Source organism: Aulostomus chinensis, chromosome 14 (assembly GCF_037954235.1).
Source record: "Aulostomus chinensis isolate RoL2024-O1b breed Wild chromosome 14, RoL_Achi_v1.0, whole genome shotgun sequence".
NCBI classification, from domain to species: domain Eukaryota; kingdom Metazoa; phylum Chordata; class Actinopteri; order Syngnathiformes; family Aulostomidae; genus Aulostomus; species Aulostomus chinensis.
Window position 1 is genome coordinate 1,846,625 of NC_141333.1, and position 20,721 is coordinate 1,867,345.

At 48.6% G+C, this 20,721-nt stretch overlaps 1 long non-coding RNA gene across 1 annotated transcript; it reads right to left on the minus strand.

The window, feature by feature from the left end:
* Positions 1 to 9: 9 nt before the first annotated feature.
* On the minus strand, positions 10 to 20,721 carry LOC147249395 (uncharacterized). Its single transcript, XR_015119164.1, has 3 exons — positions 20,614 to 20,721; positions 1,365 to 10,423; positions 10 to 539 (listed from the first exon to the last, which is right to left on the minus strand). It is a non-coding gene; the product is annotated as an uncharacterized LOC147249395 (long non-coding RNA).

Below are 20,721 nucleotides of genomic sequence, written 5' to 3' on the forward strand. Positions count from 1 at the left end.
GTTTACTGTTAAACGTTGCTGCAATCGGCTCCTCCACATCTCTGTTCTCCTCATCAAATGAACCAACACTTTTCTTCCTCCAGCTGCCCTCAGAATCTATGAACTGATCTCCAGAAGGTCGGACTTGACTCGGCTTCACGGTTCCTAAAGAACTCCGTTTCCTTGTTTTGGCCGCATTCACATGGAAGGAAAATTGTGCCATGAACCCAACTGAGCTGAATCCAACCATGCGTGCTCAGTGACACGCGTGAGCAGAGGCTGAAGAAGAAGAGGCCGACGTGTGGTTGTTGAAGGAGGTTTTGCTAAGTTTGCTGTCGTTAACCTCAGGTTGGTCCGCGGTGGGAGATTTAGGAAAACATCTCAGTTCGATGTGAGTGCTTGAGAAGAATCAGAAGTTAAGGTTTTATACTTCCCAGAAGAACCGGCTTTGGTGTCTCCAGTGCTGCTGCACTGGGATCAGTGGTGCCGAGAGTCTTGGGGTGGATGAAGGACCGGGAGCGATCACCGGAGGGCGCTGTCACACACAGCCTGTCGGGAACCTGTGAGGAGTCACCACACCGTGAGTGCCGCTGGGAATTCACTGTTTTACTCTGAATTAACAGACGCGCTCCTCGCTGATGCGGTGATTCATTGCTGCTGGATTCTTTCACTTCCTTCATGATCATGTCAGAAGGTCGCCCACGGCCCAACATTCAAATGAATAGGAATGAATTATAATATGAATACCACCAATTATAATGAGAATACCAATAAATATGATGAAAACAGCAGGGCCAATCAACTAAATATCTATAACCAAGTGACGACAAATGTAAAGGAAGAAAATATCAGCTATGAAATAATGAATATTAAGACAGACTGCAAAATTAAAGTGACACATTTATAGATACAGACTTCAATCCATCTCCCCTCCATCACTGAGTCCAGATCTTCCTCTCACCCTCCCCTCATGCAGCCTTTATTTCTCTTTAAGTGATAAAAGCAAATTCATGACCTTTTAAATCCAATTTATTATACTTTATACGTTTATGTGTCTGTTTAATTGGACATTTCATCTTGCTTTCAATTTTTCTCCTCTTCTTCCCATATTTTAATTTTATTTCTCTTATTTTGCCTTCATCTTCCTCTCCTTTTAACGCTCAGTCTCTGTGTGTTCTCTCAGACACTGCTCATTCATCCTTCCTCTCTCTCTTCGTATTTTAAATTATTCCTTGTTTCCTTTGTGCTGAATCAACTTTGTTAAAATGTTTTACTGCGGCAGTTAAAAGTCAAGCGGTTTAAACATTGTGGGACTTTATTTTTTTAAACAACTGTTGAGTCTGAACTCGTTTTTTTCCCTGCCTTTTTCTGGTCTCGTCAGTTACCTGAGTGATCGCGGCCCAGAGGGCAGGTTCCACTCGGTGTGACACGTCCAGTTTCTCTGACGGTCTCTGGAAGTCGTAAATGGAAGCTTCCACCAGAGGATCTTCACCCGTGTCTCGTGTGTGTCTGCCCAGGAGCAACACATCGGCGGTAACATGAATACTTGACTCCTGAGGTCGGTTTAGCACCACACTGCTACGATGAAACTTTGATGCAAGGCAAAGTAAATCAAGTGGGCTCACTCAGGACCGCTGAGATCCCAGTTCAACCTCAACCAGCTCCCAAATGACCAGGAATCATAAAACGACCTCCTTCCTCTCTTATGAACACACGTTTCTCTTAAGCAGCTTCATGACGCATTTTCAGAGAGATCAAAGTGAACCTCACTGCGTTCACTGTGCATCGCTTCAGGGGTCCAACGCATCGCGACACCACCTCACTAAATCGCCTCAGCTGATCCTGAATCAGCCTCGTCGTTAGACTCACACTTCTGGCTCCTCAACGAACCGCCGCACTTGATTGCCTCCGACGATCTTGACGACAAGTCTGGGAGCTGCTTTACCTCCAGGAGAGTTTCTCTGAGCCATGGGGGGGCGGGGTGGGGTCACTGGCCTGAGGCGCTCAAACCTCCGGTCTCTGGGTCGCCGTCACACCTGCAGCAGCAGCAAACTGGTCTCCCCAAACCTCTGGAACAACCTCTGCTCACATGTACCGTCAGCTCCTGCTCAGCTCGTCTGTCTCCAAGGAAGTTCCCTGAGGTGGCAGGCTTCCTGTTTGCTCTCTCTGCACCATGGTTACCTCACACACACACACACACACACACACACACACACACACACACACGCAAGGCAAATTTATTTGTATAGCACCATTCACACACAGGGCAATTCATAGTGCAACACACACCTCCAGCACCCTTCAGCGCTCTGCAGAGGACTCTCAAGTTCACACTCCTATGATTTATGGTTGTGTGTTTTGCGCTTGAATCTGCTGGCATTATTAAAAGTTTGTGAAAATGTAGAACAGAGAAGTGACCAGGAAGAGAGAGGGTGAGAACAGATGGAGGGAGGGAGGAGAACGTCTGCGACGAACTGCAGAATCCAGGTCAGCGTTCATCAGGCCACAAAAACATCCCAGGCAAAAGAGCTGAAGAGCCTCATGACCTCACAAGGGCCAACATGTAAACAAACCCATTTTTAGGCTGACATTCAAGACACACACAATTTTTACGGCCATATTTTTACGAGTTTGATTTATGTTGAATGTAAAATTTTAATCTGCAAAGTAATCTGACCTTTGACCTGAGCGGAAGAGAAGTACCGCAGCTGGACAGGCGCGTCGGTCCACAGCTCTGACAGGGGACTGAACTGGTTCAAGTTAACTTTAATTTCACAAAATCATTAATTAGAGGATTTTTTTCTAATTAAATTTCCAGGAGCGATAAGGAAGCGGCGTTGATAAGAGGCCTGAGCGCCGATAGAGAGCCTAATTACATTAATTAGTCTATACCTGGAGGAGAAATCAGAGTCACTCAGTCCCGCAGCCCTCTAATCTTTTCAGAGAATAAAGCGCACCACTGTACTTCTTCAGCTCGGGTCTGGACCGCCGCCAGCGCCGGCTCGCCACGCTATTTGCAGGAATTACTAAACCGTCTTAATAAGCGTGGAAACGGCCGCTGACGGCGGTCCAGACACAGTTGGATGTCTGGTTATGGCTCCAGTGGTAAAGTCACAAGTGTTAATGGTGAAACGGTTGAAAAGCTGCAGGACTGAGACCTGGACCCGGGCTGAACCACACCGGAACCCTCCCAGGTGCGTCTGCTGCTTCTGCGCGCTCACATGACGCTGCAGTGCATTTAGAGTCTGCTGCTTGGAGGACGTGGAGATGCAGGGCTCAGGAACGGTCATGTGACCACTGGCGGGTCGTCCTTCGCAATTCTGTTTATGCCTGAAAAGATCAAATCAGTGAACCACAGAGAGGAGTACTATGGAGTTACTACAATGACAGTAGTACTCAGGTCTGGGTATTAGCAAGGACCCCACAATATAATACTATCATGCTATGCAATCTACTGCAATACAATAAATATCGCAATACTGCTCATAATTTAACAAGTACCAGAGCTGAAAATATAAGTATATTTACAAATCAACACACACTGAGTCAAAACTTTGATACTGAGTTTCGTTCATGTTGAGGTATCTGTACAATACTTAGTGCAGTACACAAGTAAAAATACCTTGTTACTTCTATGAGGCTGTACATAGTTACTGATCACATAAAGTGTAGCCACCGTCGATGTTTTTGTTCCAGAACTGTGATATATTGTGATATTTATCTGTATTGATGTTACTGCACAGCCCCAGTAGTACTGGTAGTAGTACTCGTAGTATCATTAGCCATCCCCATGTGTGGGAAGCAGTGTTGTAATTTATAATTTTATGACTTCTGTAGCAGATGGACTGATTTATTTGAGTGAAATGTTGGAGTGAGACAGCAGCAGCAGTAGTAGTGGTAGTAGTGGTAGTAGTAGTAGTAGTAGTAGTAGTAGTAGTAGTAGTCCTCCTTCGCTCTCAGCTTGAAGACAATAGGAGAACTACAACATGTCTTTAGAGCTCCAGACACTAAGAAATGATAGCAGGAAAAGATAAACGCAACAATAAATACTGGAAGTGGAAGGTTGAAGGGAGGTCATGTGACCGTGCGTAGCCGCTGCTCACACCGGAGGTCAGAGTGAGCGGGCACGTGTCCAACTGATGCGTTCAGTCGCCTCTCACTGGGCTTCCAGCCTCGTTTGTGCTCTGGGCTCAGAGGATCTTTGCTCACAAGCTTTAATTGATTAGCAGCCCAATTAAAGAGCAGCGACGGGAGGCGGGGGAGGCCTCAGAATCACGGCGCTCTCCTCTCCTCCTGACTAATTCTCTCGCCCAGCTTCTAAATTGGGTTTGCCTCGGTCCGATAATGGATGTCCGGGCTGTCTAAACATGCTCCCAGGAGCCTGTTCAACCCCTCTGCCGAGATAAAGCCGACAAATCACACCAGGACGGCACAACGAGGAATAAAACAAAACAGAAAAAAGCTCCTCGGGGTTTCATCCGAAGTTTCAGAGTTTTGGATCCATCTCAGAGTGATGGATTGATCACGTAATGGGTTATCGCTGTCTCGTTAACCTTCTCCTGCGTGCAAATGACGCGTGGGGTTAAATGATGGGGTCTCAACATGGCTCCCGCTACGTCTCCTGGTTGAATCTGTGCAGAGACGCATTGATCAAAGCGTCACGTCCAGGATCTCCGGCTCTCCCGCCGCGGCGCAGCCATCCATCACCGGTCCCTCCGACCCACATGGCAGCGTCGTTTAACATTTTTATAAATGTCTTCTGCTCGACATACCTGCTCGGGAAATATGTGACATTATCATGTCCTTCAGTGTGTGGGACTGCAAAACGTCTGTGTATTAGTACACCGCTGGGGCTGAAGTACTTCTTTGACACAAAAAAAAGTATGAATTTATGAGAACTCAAACATTAAAGGTTTTGGGGAAGTTGTCCTCAGAGACAGAGAAGAAGACAGAGCACCGTCGTCAGGGAGCAGAGGGCTGTGCTAGTTAGCTTAGCACAATGAATGGTAGTGGGTGGGAAGTGTTAGCATAGCTCCATCAAAGGTCTTCCAAACGGTTCGCTGTGAACTCATGATGTAAGAAGGAGTTTCAGACTTTGAAACAACAGCTCTACCAAAGGAGGTCCAACTAAAGATAATAAATGATAAGAAATAATAAAAATACCTGTCAGGCCTGCATCCTGCATCCTGGATGTGGAAGTGTTTGAAAATGTCACATTCAAGTTCAAACTGCGGCACAATTTCAGAACAGAAGATGAACTTGTGTTTTGTGGTTCAATCCCATCACCATGAGAGCAGCAGCTCAGGTCCTCCCACAGGCCTTCTGACATGACCTGAGCAATACAGACTTTCATCCCTCAGACGTCGTCTGAATTAAGGTGATGACGGTTAAATTTCATTATTCAGAGAACATCCTGTGTTCCCGATGGCAGCACCCATCCAATCAGCCTCCGTCCTCCTGACCTGGAGAGACAGCAGCAGGACCGGAGCGCTATGGCGGCATGTTGCTGAAGGTCAAATCAGAATATTCTGTATTCCAGTTAAGCTAAAATAATTTAGAATGTGCAGAGGCGACGTCTGTTCAGGCAAGTAAACAACTAAATGTGATAAATCAGTGCGGCGTGGCCATGCCTCTCTATTAAGAGGATGTCAAACGTGATCGGGGGCTCAGCTCCGCCCTTCAGGGAGCTCCACGCAGCAGCAACATTCCACTGACACTGTTCTCGCTGTTAAAATGCAAATTGCTTCTCCCTGACCCCTCTGCAGTGGACAGGGAGCGCCTGTAGCTTTCAAAGTGACCTGCTTTTTGCTTTAAAAGGCCGCTCGCTATGATGCTGCAGCGCTGACAGCTTAGCAGATAATAACCGCGGCAACAGAGCAGCTGGCAAAAGCACCAAAATAGAGGATTCTACTTCACAGCGGACCTTCAAGCCAGTGGAGTCACTTTGACAGGAATTCATTCTTAGTAGTATGAAATATCTCATCCCTGACCACTTCCTGTTGGACTACAAACACAACTCATCCCTGACAGGCTAACTTCCTGTTGGACTACAAACACAACTCATCCCTGACAGGCTAACTTCCTGTTGGACTACAAACACACCTCATCCCTGACCACTTCCTGTTGGACAACAAACACACCTCATCCCTGACCACTTCCTGTTGGACAACAAACACACCTCATCCCTGACCACTTCCTGTTGGACAACAAACACACCTCATCCCTGACCACTTCCTGTTGGACAACAAACACATCTCAACCCTTACCACTTCCTGTTGCACTACAAACACAACTCATCCCTGACAGGCTAACTTCCTGTTGGACTACAAACACACCTCATCCCTGACAGGCTAACTTCCTGTTGGACTACAAACACACCTCATCCCTGACAGGCTAACTTCCTGTTGGACTACAAACACACCTCATCCCTGACAGGCTAACTTCCTGTTGGACTACAAACACACCTCATCCCTGACCACTTCCTGTTGCACTACAAACACAACTCATCCCTGACAGGCTAACTTCCTGTTGGACTACAAACACACCTCATCCCTGACAGGCTAACTTCCTGTTGGACTACAAACACACCTCATCCCTGAAAGGCTAACTTCCTGTTGCACTACAAACACACCTCATCCCTGACAGGCTAACTTCCTGTTGCACTACAAACACACCTCATCCCTGACAGGCTAACTTCCTGTTGGACTACAAACACACCTCATCCCTGACAGGCTAACTTCCTGTTGGACTACAAACACACCTCATCCCTGACATCATCACTTCCTGTTGGACTACAAACACACCTCATCCCTGACATCATCACTTCCTGTTGGACTACAAACACACCTCATCCCTGACCACTTCCTGTTGGACTACAAACACACCTCATACCCGGGCTCCTCTTCTGTCTTAATCAGGTTTATATCAGACTGCTTTCAGTCCAACATGAAACTCAAATGTTTTATTCTAGCTGGGTTTTGAGGTTACTCTTTTTCTATTAGTTCAGTGTTCCCTGTTTTTTTTGGGGGGGGGGAACTCGTCAGTGATTGGATGAAGCAGCAGGTTGGAATGCTGTGATGTCACTGGCGCTAACAGAGCCGAGTCGTACTTATCAAGAGAAAATCTCGGACTCATCAGGGTGAGGAGCCTCTCTGTGCAGGTTGCAGTTTGCAGACTCATTTCTCCTCCACCCCGGCAAGTATGGGACTAGATTTCACTAATAAAGTCTCCTTCCTGTCATGGACAAACACTGAAATATTAAACCAGCACATCACGGGGGGGAGGGGTGAGCCCAGAGGACGCCTCCCGTTCACGGCAGACTGACGTAAATCTGCTCTGAATTTCAGGAGCTGACAATCATGGGAGGCCTTTCCGGGCTTCTTCTGCCGCCTCTTATCTGTCTGGCGGAGCAGAGGAATCCCGGGAGACGACACACATAATAAATGTGTCTGTGCGCCTCCAGAGATTGTCCTCTTACATCTCCAAACCTCTTTTGTTGCTGTGTGAGAGTTGTTAGAGAGAAGCGGATGCAGAAAAAAAACAATCCCACAGGTTACGATTCTCTTAACTGTCCCATCATAATCAAAAATAGCATCATAAACCAAACCAAGCGCAACCGATACATCTGCTCAACATCTGCTTGAAAGGCTTGATGGTGTATTTTATTGTGGCGGCTGTGACTTGTGACTGTGTCTCATGAAAAGAGGTGAAACGACGAACCGCCACATCACGCTGAGATGGAGCGGCGTCTGTTCAAATGGAAACGATGCCAACAGAAAGTCAGCACCTTCCAGGCCTGGGAACCAGAAAGACTGCGTCTTTGTGACCTGCCTCCATGTTGTGCGCCTGGCACAGGAACCTTTGACCACCAAAATATCTTCTTTGAGTCCCAGTGGACATTTTTCCATGAATGTGAAGAAATTATCTTCTGGAGATGTGGCGTTGATGACAAGGGGACGGACGCGTGTATGTACATCGTGACAGTGAGAGTACAGAGGAATATTCATCCATCCATCCATCCATCCACTTCGGGCGAGAGGCGGGGTTCACCCTGGACGGGTCGCCAGCAGAAATTTGGTAATATCAGAGTTTCTGTTCTTATATTATCAGATTCATTTGTTACAGCTTTATTGTGGAGAGGAATGGCCTGTGAAGCTGAGCGCTGTTGGCGCAGTTACTTTCAAATGAAAGTAACCAGTAACGTGTGGTGTATGAGGTGCTGACCTGGTGGTCCCAGGCTAACTTGCCCCCTGATGCAGACTTTGTCAGGTCACCTCAGTCACGAGGTGTGCAGCGGTTCCTGAATCGTTAAAAACCTCCTTCAGTGGCGTCCTTCGTCTGCATGGACACATCTTCACCTGGACTCTCTTGGGTTGAGTTGTAACCACAGTTCTCCAGTCTGGGTTTTGATTCCTCTCCAAATCAACCGATCAGCTCCCTCTGGTCATTCAGCTGTCAGGGGAGAGCATTTATCTGCTGTAGGGACGGTTGTCAGGCGACGGGACAACAGACGTGGCGGTGTGTGCTCGGAGCATCCGGCAGCAGAGGACCGAGGAGGCCGGGAAAAAGGTGAATAAGGACATCTCCTCTTTCCTGCAGAGACAGCGCCGTCACTTTGCCAGCGAGGAAGTCTCGAGCAGGTCCCCGCCACATGCGGCGTGGGAATATTTTAGAATATTAATTGCACACTTAGTATGCTGTTGTCATATGGCTTTTATTAGTATTCCATCAACTCGATGAGGTGTGAAAGAGCCAGATGCTGCGTCCTCCTGTTCCACCTTTTTTCCTGCCTTTTGTCACTTATTGGTGCAGCAGGAGTCGGCGTGCTCATCAGTTCAGCAATCAGAAGTCATGTGTTTATTAATTGGACCAGTGAGTTTAAGAATGGATGAATGTCACTCAGGTCTGAGCTACATGATCATCAGGTCAGGCTGCAGAACAGCAACGCCTTCCAAACTCTACCGCACAACCGCACCGCGCTGGTCATCAGGCCAACGGGGCCGTACGTCAGAGCCAGAGGGAGCTGCCGCCTCCAGCCAACGCTCCAAACCCAACGTCTGCCCCCGTTGGAGGAAACGCAAACCTACTATGAGATGAAAATGTGTACTTTATCTTGACTGCGTCTCTAAAGTCTTCAGAGGTTCAGTTCAATTCAGTTCGGGTTTCAACTGCTCCGCAGCGCCACCTTCGGGTGCAGCATCTCTGTGCTGTTAGACGGGACACATCCACAGCCTCGCCTCACCCTGGGTTCCAACATCTCACTGCATCTTTACACCTTCAGCACACATCGGGCCACTGAAGTCATTAAAGATGGCGTCTGCTTATGTTTACGCTTAACAAGTTATTGTTCATAAACAGGAAGTCCGAGGTCCAGGTCTCGTGCTGGGTCAGGACCTGGGACCCTCATGAGCTCGGTGGTTTTTACCATCTCACAATTGACTCTCATGTAAAAAAACAAACAATTACCAGCTTTACTGGACATGGGTTTTTATTTCTGCCGCGTCCGAGGCTTTGACGCCTGCCGTTTCCTGGAGGTGACGTCATGATGCGCTTTGGCTTTGTGACCATTTCTAAAGTTTGCTCGGTGATTTAACCTGCGCCATCGTGACTTTAACGACTGCTGGAGGTGAGAGTCGATGAAGCACACGAGTGGAGGTCTTCCACAACATTATAACTCTCTTTTACAGCTCCTCAGCGCTGTGAGTTGGTGGCTGGGAGCCAGACAGGAGCAGCAGCCTCCATTCCCCGGCTTCAGCAGCCTCGCGCTCACAGCTCCCCGTCTGCTTCCACCAGTGAGTTCAACTGAACAAACACAGCCACATTTTCTTTGGAAACTGAGCGAAAACCTCTTAGAATTGTCTTTATTTTTGTCTCAACTGTAAGAGCGGTCAGTCAGCGGATCGATTCCAACGTCACAGGAGAGTTTTGGAGTTAAGTAGAGAGCAAAAATACAACTTTATGTTTTAACTTCAAACTAAAATCCCAGCTAAAAGCTGTGTGACAGGAAACTACGCAACTCTTCCAAGGGTTGTTCAGGGTTTTACTGCTTTTTTTGTTTTCCAACAAGTTAGCGTTAGCATTAGCCTCGCAGCCCACAGCCTCTTTTTTGTTTTGTTTTGCCTGATAAAAGTTCCTTCTTTGGCCCTTTTTGCCTCCAAGTAGGCCAATTTACTCAAACTGAACAGGTTTGAACTCTCTGGAGGAAAACCGATTAAAAGTTATGTTCTTGAAGTGATATTGTAAAAGTCTGCAGGATTTTTTGTTGTAAGAAAAATCTTTAATTTACCTGAAGAATTGTTGCCTTTCCTGTAGCAGCAGGCACACCTGCCTGGTAAAAAGAACCAGGACGAGGCAGCAGTGGTTCGTGCGGCTCGCACAATGCAGCCACGTGTCTGTTCTGCGCGTCCAACACCCAGACTCAGCCGCTTCAGTGACGGCCGCCAGGCTGTGAGAATGAAACAGGTGTTTAAGTGAGTGAAGCTCCCGGTACCAGAGGTGGCGGCTCAGCCTGTGGGGTGGTGGCTTTTCCAAACAATCCTTGAGTATTGATATCCAGCAGTATTGATCATTCAGAGCAGGTGGTGGTGCAGGTGGAAAACGCTGGCGATGCAAACCGAACACCGACCATCCGGCTGAGATCTCTGAGCTCAACGTTCTTACTTGACCTCAGATCCATTCTGGGGTTTCTGTGGAGTCAGAACAAGACTCCACTTAACTGTCCGTACATCCTCTCCCTCAGGAAGCTCCATCACACGCCGTCTACTGCAACGCCACAAGAAGATGAATTTTAAACAAGAAAATAACTGAGTCTTGAAATGTGGACGCTACAAAGCTATGAAGCTCATCAGCTCCCTCGCCGCACCGTCGCGTGGCGTCTTTCCACTCGGGTATCTGAGCTCATTAACACCTTCCAACTGAGTCCACACACACACACACACACACACACACACACGCGCACACACACACGCACACAATCCACAATCTCCACAGCAGATACATCAAATTGAGATGTTAATGGTTGTTGGGGAGATCATGGCGGCGTACGTTTCCTGCAGGGATCCAATTTTAGTCCGACTCCTTTTGCAAGGTCAGGGACTTTTCCCTGCCGCCGGCCGGCCAGCCGGCTCCCTCCATCAGTGTCACCGTAATGAAATTAAACCGACGTGATTGCTGTGAGTAAATCCACATTACCGAACATCATTTTTGCCGTCCTGACATCCTGGTCTGCGTACGCTTGCTATTTCTGTCCTAACCACCGTTATCCCCCATCAGACGCGGCAGCAGACGGATGGAGGAGCGTGTGCTCGGCTCACCTGGAGGGAACCTGACACCACTACCACCACGCCAGGAAGGTTCCACGCACACAGAGATGAGTTCTACTGCAGCCGGTTACATAACAACCACACCAGCGCCGCTGCTGAACAGAATCCTGATGAGGACGAGTCAATTACGAGATCACATGATTAATTAACCGTGTCCTGTTTCTGCCCTCCTCCCTGATGATTCATCTGCCTCTGAAAATGAAAACAAAGTTGGAACCGTCAGCACTTGAAGGCGCTGAAGCTCTCAAACATTTAGGACGCCACGCACCGGAAGCTTCCAGCTGACTCCCAGTGGGCTGTTACAGAGTGCTGCTGTGGGCCCTCGCACCCCCCAGCACACGGGGGTCATGGACATCACCAGCATGTCCTCATGATAATGCTTTGACCATGCTGTTAGTGCTCTGTATGCATTGTGGGTAATGTAGGCAGCAATGTTTGGTGGTTTGAGGCTTCAGAGGCTCTGCTGTCACCAGAAATAAATGACTGCCAACTGCTTTTGTGGCTCATGAATCTTTCGGTGTGAGATGCCGTCAGGGTACTGATAGAGAGACGCCCTCGGCCTCAACGCTGATTCAAGGTGACGCCTGTGCGCGCCCGGATCGGGGGAATCTCCCTCAGCCAGTGAACACGGCCGCCCTCCTGTGCAAACCCTCAGCTCGCCATTTGTGATAATTAAATTTTCAGAGAACAGATTTTGTCTCGCTCATACAATTTTCCCTGCAAGGACGTCTGAGGGGGAAGAGTGCTGAAACAAATGTGTTCCATCAGGGAAAAGACGGCCTGGAAACAATTCCATTTTCTGGAGGTTTCCATTATGACATCTGTGATGGAGGAGGAGGGGCGACGCAGCGAGCCCCCCCTCGCACCCTCAATTACATGAGCAGAAAGACTCCTGACTCAGACATGGAAACATTTGCAGTAACATATATTGAGTTGAACAGATCTCCTCGTTAGTAATTAAACATTCTCACAGCTTAACCTCGGACAGGCAGCGCGTGATGAACGCCCACCTGTTGAGCTGGAAACGTCCTCACGTTCCTCAGCTGCCGGCTGATGTCAGGGAGACCCTCCACCCTGGGGCCAGGAGCAGCAGCAGGAGAGAGATGGACTCTTTAATGATTCATGACGCCGGTGCCACAAGACCGAGTGTGACTTTGCTGATCAGGTCGGAAGGAGACAGCACGGGGGGGGGGGCATTAATGCCGTATCGATCACACTGACATTGCTATCAGCTGAGATGAAGAGAAAGGTCGCAGTCATTCACTGGGACTTTACTGTGCGTGACCATCGCTCTCACGCTGATGGAGACATAAAAACTGCCCCTGATTCTGTTGCGGAGGGCCGGACCTCACGCCAGATGTTGCTGTCCTCAAGAGGAGAACAAAATAAGAAGAAAATCCTGTGACTGATCGCTGCCTCTGCGACGCCGTCATGTTGTGGGCTCCATCCATTCGTGCTGTTCACTTGTCAACACCACATCTTGACAGATTTTCTAACAATTTGTCACACGAAGAGTTCACCTTTGGTTCAAAGTAATCGCAGTACGTCTTACTGCAGTTTTCAAATGCCCCCCCCCCCCCCATCAGCTTCGAGAGCAGAGATTTAAGAACAAACATTCCCTGTGACATCACAACTCACGTGGCAAAATCTGACTCACCACGGTCCCTCCTCGAGGAAACCGGAACATTCACTGGGACTCAAGAAGGACCCAGACACACTGGACGTATAATAACTCTGTAATATCTCATTTCATTACTTTTGTCTGTTGAATATTAATAGAAAATAGCTTTTATTTGATAGCAGTACTTCTACTTTCACCAGAGTTCGTTTTCACACACACGTGTACTTTTGCCACCTCTGCCGATCACCCAACCTCTGCAGGAAGCAGCTCGGTTATGGAGCAGGCATGGGGGGAGCATTAGCTGACCCGAGGGAGGGGGACTCCCTGTGCCAGCTGTGCCGAGCCTCCGGTTCAACTGTGGGACAGACATGGACTCATCGCTGAGAGTAATTAGCGCTATCATCCTGGAGGCGCCCGTGGGAGCCTCGGCTGGAGAGAAAGGGAGAGTGCAGGGGTGAGTCTTCGATACTGTTCAAGAATTCACAATACTTCGGTTCCCAGACTATAAAATGAGATCAGTTCTGAAGGCCTGGAGAGGATTTAGTTCTCCAGACTGATGCGGTCTTTTCCAGCTCTCAGCTCAGTGCTCGTCTGGACTCACGAGACACTGCAAGTGGCGGCAACTTTAAGGGTTTTTAGTTTCAAATGACCTTTTGGATACAATCTCATCTTCTTTCTAGCATCCATGTTGCGTCCACATCCTGACTTAAAGGCTTAGGAACTCAACAAAGTCAGAGGGATGACCTCCCAAGTGGTAGTTAAGCCCCGCCCCTTCATCAAGAGCTGTGCTTGCTATTTGAAGGGCGGGGCCGCAGGTTGTGTACAAGCCTACAGACACAATCAAAACTATCCAAAATCCTGACTGTTGTCTCAGCCCCGAGACCCTCAGGCCCCACACCCCCCTAGAACCCAGACTTCAGACTGAGCGTTTCACATCCTTGAGGCGCCAACGATGACCGTGACGAGTTCAGCGCCAATCGCATGAACGGTTGTTGGGTCGGTCGAGTCCGACTAATACACAGACACGCAGAAACGTCTTCAGCACTGGATGGAGCAACAGCGGGTTTGGGTCCAGACTGGCATGTGTCCGCAGAACTGGCAGGCCCTGGCAGGTCTGGGACGCCTGGACGGCGCTCGTGAACGGATGTCCCGTATCAGCAAGACCACCGTGGATGGGAAGAGGAGGAGATGCTGAGGTTTCCAGTTGTCTCTCTGGCCACAAACCGGATGGTCTCAGCAGGATGTCTGAACATTAGCAGCCGCTGTTCATCGTCTATGCAGGAACTGAACAGTGGCTGCTTTATTTTAATCTCTGAGCCGGCCCCCAGTGTGCTGCCACCGGCGTGAGGTCGCAGGTGTTAGCGCTGATACAATAGTTCAAAGGTGAGCGGCAAGTCGCCAAGTGTCAGCTGGTCCTCGGCATAAAAAGACCACCTGGCGCCAGCAAAGGCCATCGCCCTGGGCAGGACATGGGGACGAGACTTTAGAAAAGCTGCCACGACCTGAAAACAATCCACTCACCGCTTTTCATCTGAAAATCAAATACAACACACATTCACTCACTTCTTAAATTCATGCTCCCCTGTGTTTTTCCATTTGAAAAATTAAGCCCATAATACAAAGAGCCATTTTTTAAATTAATCTCCCACTGAAAGGAGATCCCTGACATGAGATTATTGCAGTAGAAGTATTGTCTTTTTATCAGAGCAGAGGATGATGATCAGGAGTTAAACCCCGATTTAGTGTCACCTGTAACTCCTCAGGGCCGGCATGTGCCACCGAAAAGACGGGAGTGACAGACACGATCACGAGCGAGACAAGAAACCTGATCGTTGATGCTCCCGCAGCGCTGGGAAGACAAACTGGGATCTTGTGGTTCTGCAGCCAGACACCTCCACCGAGGAGAACCAGGTCTACGTAGCGTCGGACCGCAGAACACGTCAGTTAGCAGCGACACGACCGGGCCTGTGGTTTCAGTTGGAGTGTGTTATCCTAAATATTCCCCAAACTATTCAAAGTAAGATAAACAACCACTCTAATACGTGGCAGATATTAAGCTTCTTATCAATTCCATTTCACAAACAACAGCGTTGTTCATACAACAGAGATGATTCAGGTTGAATGAATTTACTGTACAGAAGTCCAGAGCTGCAGGAAACAGAAGTAGAGAATGAAGTGCTTCATCTCAGGCCTTTGTATCGTGCGTTTTCCCAACGTGAGAACTTCTCTCCACTCTCACTGCTCACGATCAGAAACTTTTAAAAGCTGTTGAATCTTTGGCGTCCAGCTGACAGACACCAAAACTCAAACAAATCCTTTCACAGATCTGAATTGCGATGCTGCAAGCCAGCAGATGTAAATTCATGTGAGGCCCAGGATGCTCACCGGGTCGGACTCTTATTGCTTTGTGTGTTCGTGCATTTCGCGGTCAAATGATCAGACGAGCGTCGGTGCAAACACGACTCGGGAGGCCGACGTCCCTCTGACCTCCAGTGTGAAGCCGATGCCGAGGATTTGATAGAGAACCTCAATATGCATCGAACCAATTTCATTTCATTGGTGGAAAATCAATATGGCCGAGTGTCCTATTTACCTGCGGAATATCCAGAGAGACACTGAGGAGAAGATGAAGGGTGACCTCTCCCTGACACCGGCACGCGGCTGTCCTCCAGGACGGCCTCGGGCCTCACAGCTGGCCTCAAAACCTCTACATCTGTGTCACAACATGGCGGAAAATAAGCTGCTGACCAGGAACGTCTCCAAGCTAAATCTACACAGCTGATGAGGACTAAAGAAGAGCGATGGAGGCGGAGCACTGGGGGCAGGCGTAAGCATCAAAACTATAACTAAACTTTGACTATGCAACTGTAAATAGTTCCATCAGCTACATCTGCACCATCGACTCCTCACAGAGACCAGGGCTGTCGCACCTGACACGTCGCAGGAGTGAAGGACGGCATCCGTTTGTACCCTCAAGGATTCGTGAGTGAGTGAGTGAGTGAGTGAGTGAGTGAGTGAGTGAGTGAGCCAGGGGAATGAACGAATACTAACTGGTTCATTTGTACTCGAAAGAGCTTATTTTTTCAGGTTGATTTTTTTCCGACCTTCATGCCAAACAAGGAATCGGAGAGCACAGAACCTTTGGCCCTGAGGGAGGAGCGAGGGAGGAGAGGCCTGATCGGATGCGAATGTACATGAAGGAGCAGATGAACGCTTCGGTGCAAATGTCGCTTCCTGCATCTACTAGGTGGCGCTGGAGAACACGGGCTTCCTGTGTGAGATGTAGCTGTGTCGCTCCTCACCCCTCCACCCAGTAACACTGCGGGCGGACAAACACATGGATCAGAAAACCGAACCTAAAAAAAAGGAACTTCCCTTCTGTGTATTAGAAACTGTGTTTGAAGCAGTAAAGAAGCACAAGAAGAGGAAATGTCAACGTAAAGGTCGGCTAAGGATGACGGAGAATGTGAGCTGAGAGTGAATCCACTTCCTGCTTCTCAGCTCACCTGAAGGGTTTGAGGATTAGGATCTGCCACCAGAGAGCCACAGTGACCTTGATGGTTTTAGGGAGAGGAAATGACTTTCATTCCCGCCGCCTGTTAGACGAGTGACACAAGAGAGCTTCATTCAGCCGGCCGGGTGGAAGGAGGGGGGGAGGGGACGGATGAGCGGGGAGGTGGAATCGAGCATTTGTCTGGCTCGGGTCATATCTGATCAAAGTATATGAGTCCAGTACGAGGGGTAATTTTCATCAGGCTGCCAGATAAGCCTGAGCCGCGCAGACACAGATTCTTTGTTATTCAGCAGGACTCGATCACAGGCTCTCAATCCCTGCTGATTAACACGGGAACAGAGAGGATGCTCACTCCTTACTCCCTCTTTCCTCTTTCATTGCTGCTTTCAAACTGCACTCAGCAGCTGAGCCAAAGTAAAATGATGCCTGCGGTTGAGCGACGGGGAGAAGAGATGGCGAGGGAGGGAGCGGCAACTGAGACTTTCACGTTTGTGCTGTTTGATTGGTTGTTTGTTTTCCAAGTTTCACATTTAACATCAACACAAAAATGATTTCGACCGAAAGCTCAAGTGAATCGTTTAAAGACAGGTGGATGCGTACTGAGCGCGCTCCATCGTGAGACCTGCTACGCCCACTTAGCCCTCAGCTAACGTGAATGTGGATCCCCGTTACAGCTGCGATGAACAGTTTCTACGACCACAAACATTTGCTCCTGACATTCATACGCGTGCCATGGCGCTCGTCGTTCTATCCAGGCAACATGGCTGCATTCCTGGATGCTCCTTCCACTTGCCACAAAGATCAAGTGCGTTCCAGTCCACCATGTTCAGGTTTTTTTCAAGCACTGGAAACCACCAGGATCGCTTTGAGATCGGCTCTTTCAACTGGAAAGTTCCCAATTCCGTGATGCCTAGAATGCAGCATCAGACTGGGAATTTCAAATGAACTCTGACTGAGTTTCAATGACCGTGGTTTCCGTGGTGATGGCCTCTTTGACATGCATGGCGGCTATTTAGGCGTCCCTCAAATCACTGTGAGAAGAAAATAAAAATCATCCACAAGAGCAAAGTCTCCTGTCGCTGCGCTGCTGACGCCAGAGGGAACTCGTCGGTGTTTGGATCCCGGTGGTGTTTGTTCTGTCTGGACTGTTCGGCAGGTCTGAGGGTGTCTCTTCTCCTGGGAGGACGACCCGGACTCAATTAAGATCACATCAGCCCTTCGACGATCGGCTCAGAGGAAATGCAGCAGACTCTCTGACCCTTAAATCAATCACGACATCCAGTGAGTCACAGGGTACGCCAGCGCGGCCTTCAGAGCTCAATGTTTATTGTTATTGTAATGTAACGTTAAGGAGGCACCCACATACGGACGTCTGGAATCTGGAACAACGTGTGTTACACTGGGAGTCGTTACCATGGAAACATCCGTTATCGCCCATGTTTGAAAAGCCCCTCCCTTCCGTTTTTTTCCCACAAGAATAAAAATATGTATCATAGCTACACGGTGACAGACACTTCGTTTGTTGTTCAACAGGCAGGGGTCATCTCCTGGTTCCTCCACCAACAGGAAGTGGTCATCTCCTGGTTCCTCCACCAACAGGAAGTGGTCATCTCCTGGTTCCTCCACCAGCAGGAAGTGGTCATCTCCTGGTTCCTCCACCAACAGGAGGTGGTCATCTCCTGGTTCCTCCACCAACAGGAAGTGGTCATCTCCTGGTTCCTCCACCAACAGGAAGTGGTCATCTCCTGGTTCCTCCCCTAGCAGCCAATAGGATCGCTCCATGTGATTGTGGTGATTGAACCAGTAAATCAGCTCTGGTGAACAAAAGTTGATGATCTTCCAGATTCAGTTCATCAAGATCATCTTCACTAATGAACCCTCTGATGATGCTGGAAGCCTGGATGCTACGGTTAGCAGTGCTAAGCTAATGGTAGCCTATGAAGGAACTACACCAGGGTCACATGACTTCAAGGTCACCACCACTAAGCTTCAGGCTTCTTGTGTTTTCCCTCTGATGACCTTTAATGACCACCATGACCTCTGTTGGCTCCTCTAGACTCTTGTTAGCAACCCAGGTTTTTAAGACTCCACCACTCCAACATCCACCAGTCTGGTGTTTACTGGTGGATCTGATGTAGAACTGAACCTCCACCATCCACCGGTCTGGTGTTTACTGGTGGATCTGATGTAGAACTGAACCTCCACCATCCACCGGTCTGGGGTTTACTGGTGGATCTGATGTAGAACTGAACCTCCACCATCCACCGGTCTGGTGTTTACTGGTGGATCTGATGTAGAACTGAACCTCCACCATCCACCGGTCTGGGGTTTACTGGTGGATCTGATGTAGAACTGAACCTCCACCATCCACCGGTCTGGTGTTTACTGGTGGATCTGATGTAGAACTGAACCTCCACCATCCACCGGTCTGGGGTTTACTGGTGGATCTGATGTAGAACTGAACCTCCAACATCCACCAGTCGGGTGTTTACTGGTGGATCTGATGTAGAACTGAACCTCCAACATCCACCGGTCTGGTGTTTACTGGTGGATCTGATGTAGAACTGAACCTCCACCATCCACCGGTCTGGGGTTTACTGGTGGATCTGATGTAGAACTGAACCTCCAACATCCACCAGTCGGGTGTTTACTGGTGGATCTGATGTAGAACTGAACCTCCAACATCCACCGGTCTGGTGTTTACTGGTGGATCTGATGTAGAACTGAACCTCCACCATCCACCGGTCTGGTGTTTACTGGTGGATCTGATGTAGACCTGAACCTCCAACATCCACCAGTCTGGTGTAACTGGTGGATCTGATGTAGAACTGAACCTCCAACATCCACCAGTCTGGTGTTTACTGGTGGACTGATGTAGACCTGAACCTCCAACATCCACCAGTCTGGTGTTTACTGGTGGATCTGATGTAGAACTGAACCTCCAACATCCACCAGTCTGGTGTTTACTGGTGGATCTGATGTAGAACTGAACCTCCACCATCCACCAGTCTGGTGTTTACTGGTGGATCTGATGTAGACCTGAACCTCCACCATCCACCAGTCTGGTGTTTATTGGTGATTGAACGCTGAGTTAACAGCTTAAATTCTGGCTCACATGTTTACAGACTGTGATGATGACCTAAAAAAAAAAGGTGGAGGTCAAAGGTCACCTTGAGAGTCACAGTACTTCTCATTTGGAGTTTCTAGCGACTCAACACTTGACTTTACAAATTTCTGGTCCTCTGTGTCTTTGCACACATGCTAATCAGTCTGGACTTGTTCAGCTGTTCACGTCTGCCTCGCCCTCAGGAGCGACGCCTCACCGTGTTGCTCGCTAGTCAGTCACTGGTTGCCATCTTGCACAAGGTAGACAGACATCTTGGGTCTTAAGAGACCTGCTGCATTTCCAACAGGTCCAAAATGGCCGTTTTCATGAGTGGTGTCACAGCAATGGCGTGCAGGCCCAGAAAGCCTCACATTCAAACATTCCGGTTCACAATCAACACGCTCCTGAAAAATGTCACTCACATTTCTACAACACCAAGCGCCCTCGTGAAACTGTAGCAATAAAAGAGCCCACACTTTCCCTCCAGACCCAGCTGGTCTCCGCTGTAGCCCTTAACCCCTGTTATTTTCCCTCCTGGCTTGGTCGAAGGCTGGACGCCCTCCATTTGCTGTTCGCCGGCTTCATCGAGCTTCATTTATCCGTATTTCAGACTGAGGAACTCCATCAAACCCTCAGACAAACGTCTCTCCTGACATTCCCTTCACTCTTCAGTTTGTCTTTGAATGTCTTTGCTATTCAGTTTTGAGTTGTGTAATTTTTATGACCCAAGAAATAAATAAATAAATTCTGCCTGCTGAGTGTAACATTACGTCGCCTTCTTAAAATAATTTCCTGAGTCATTTTTTTCAAGGTTTTTTTTTTCAGAAAACACAAAAAAACCTGGAGGCAAAACATCGTAAGGAGTTGTTTTGGGGAAAAAAAAATTCTCATTTCATTTTTGTCAAAAAATGAGTTTGTCAATTATTTTAAGAAGGTGACGTCACAGAGCGGCATCTCTCTTATCTCTGTCATCCTTCTCATCTCTTTCATCTCTCTCATCTCTTTCATCTCTCCACCAGACATCCAAGTGACTGCTATTCAGTTCCAAACCAGTACAGAGACCTGGACTCACCGCAGGCTGCAGTCTCCTCCGCCAGGGGTGCCGGAGTCTCTGGTCTTCCGCCGGCCCACCGGACCTCAGCAGAGGCGTCGTGACTCCTGCGGGTTTACCGGATCCTCC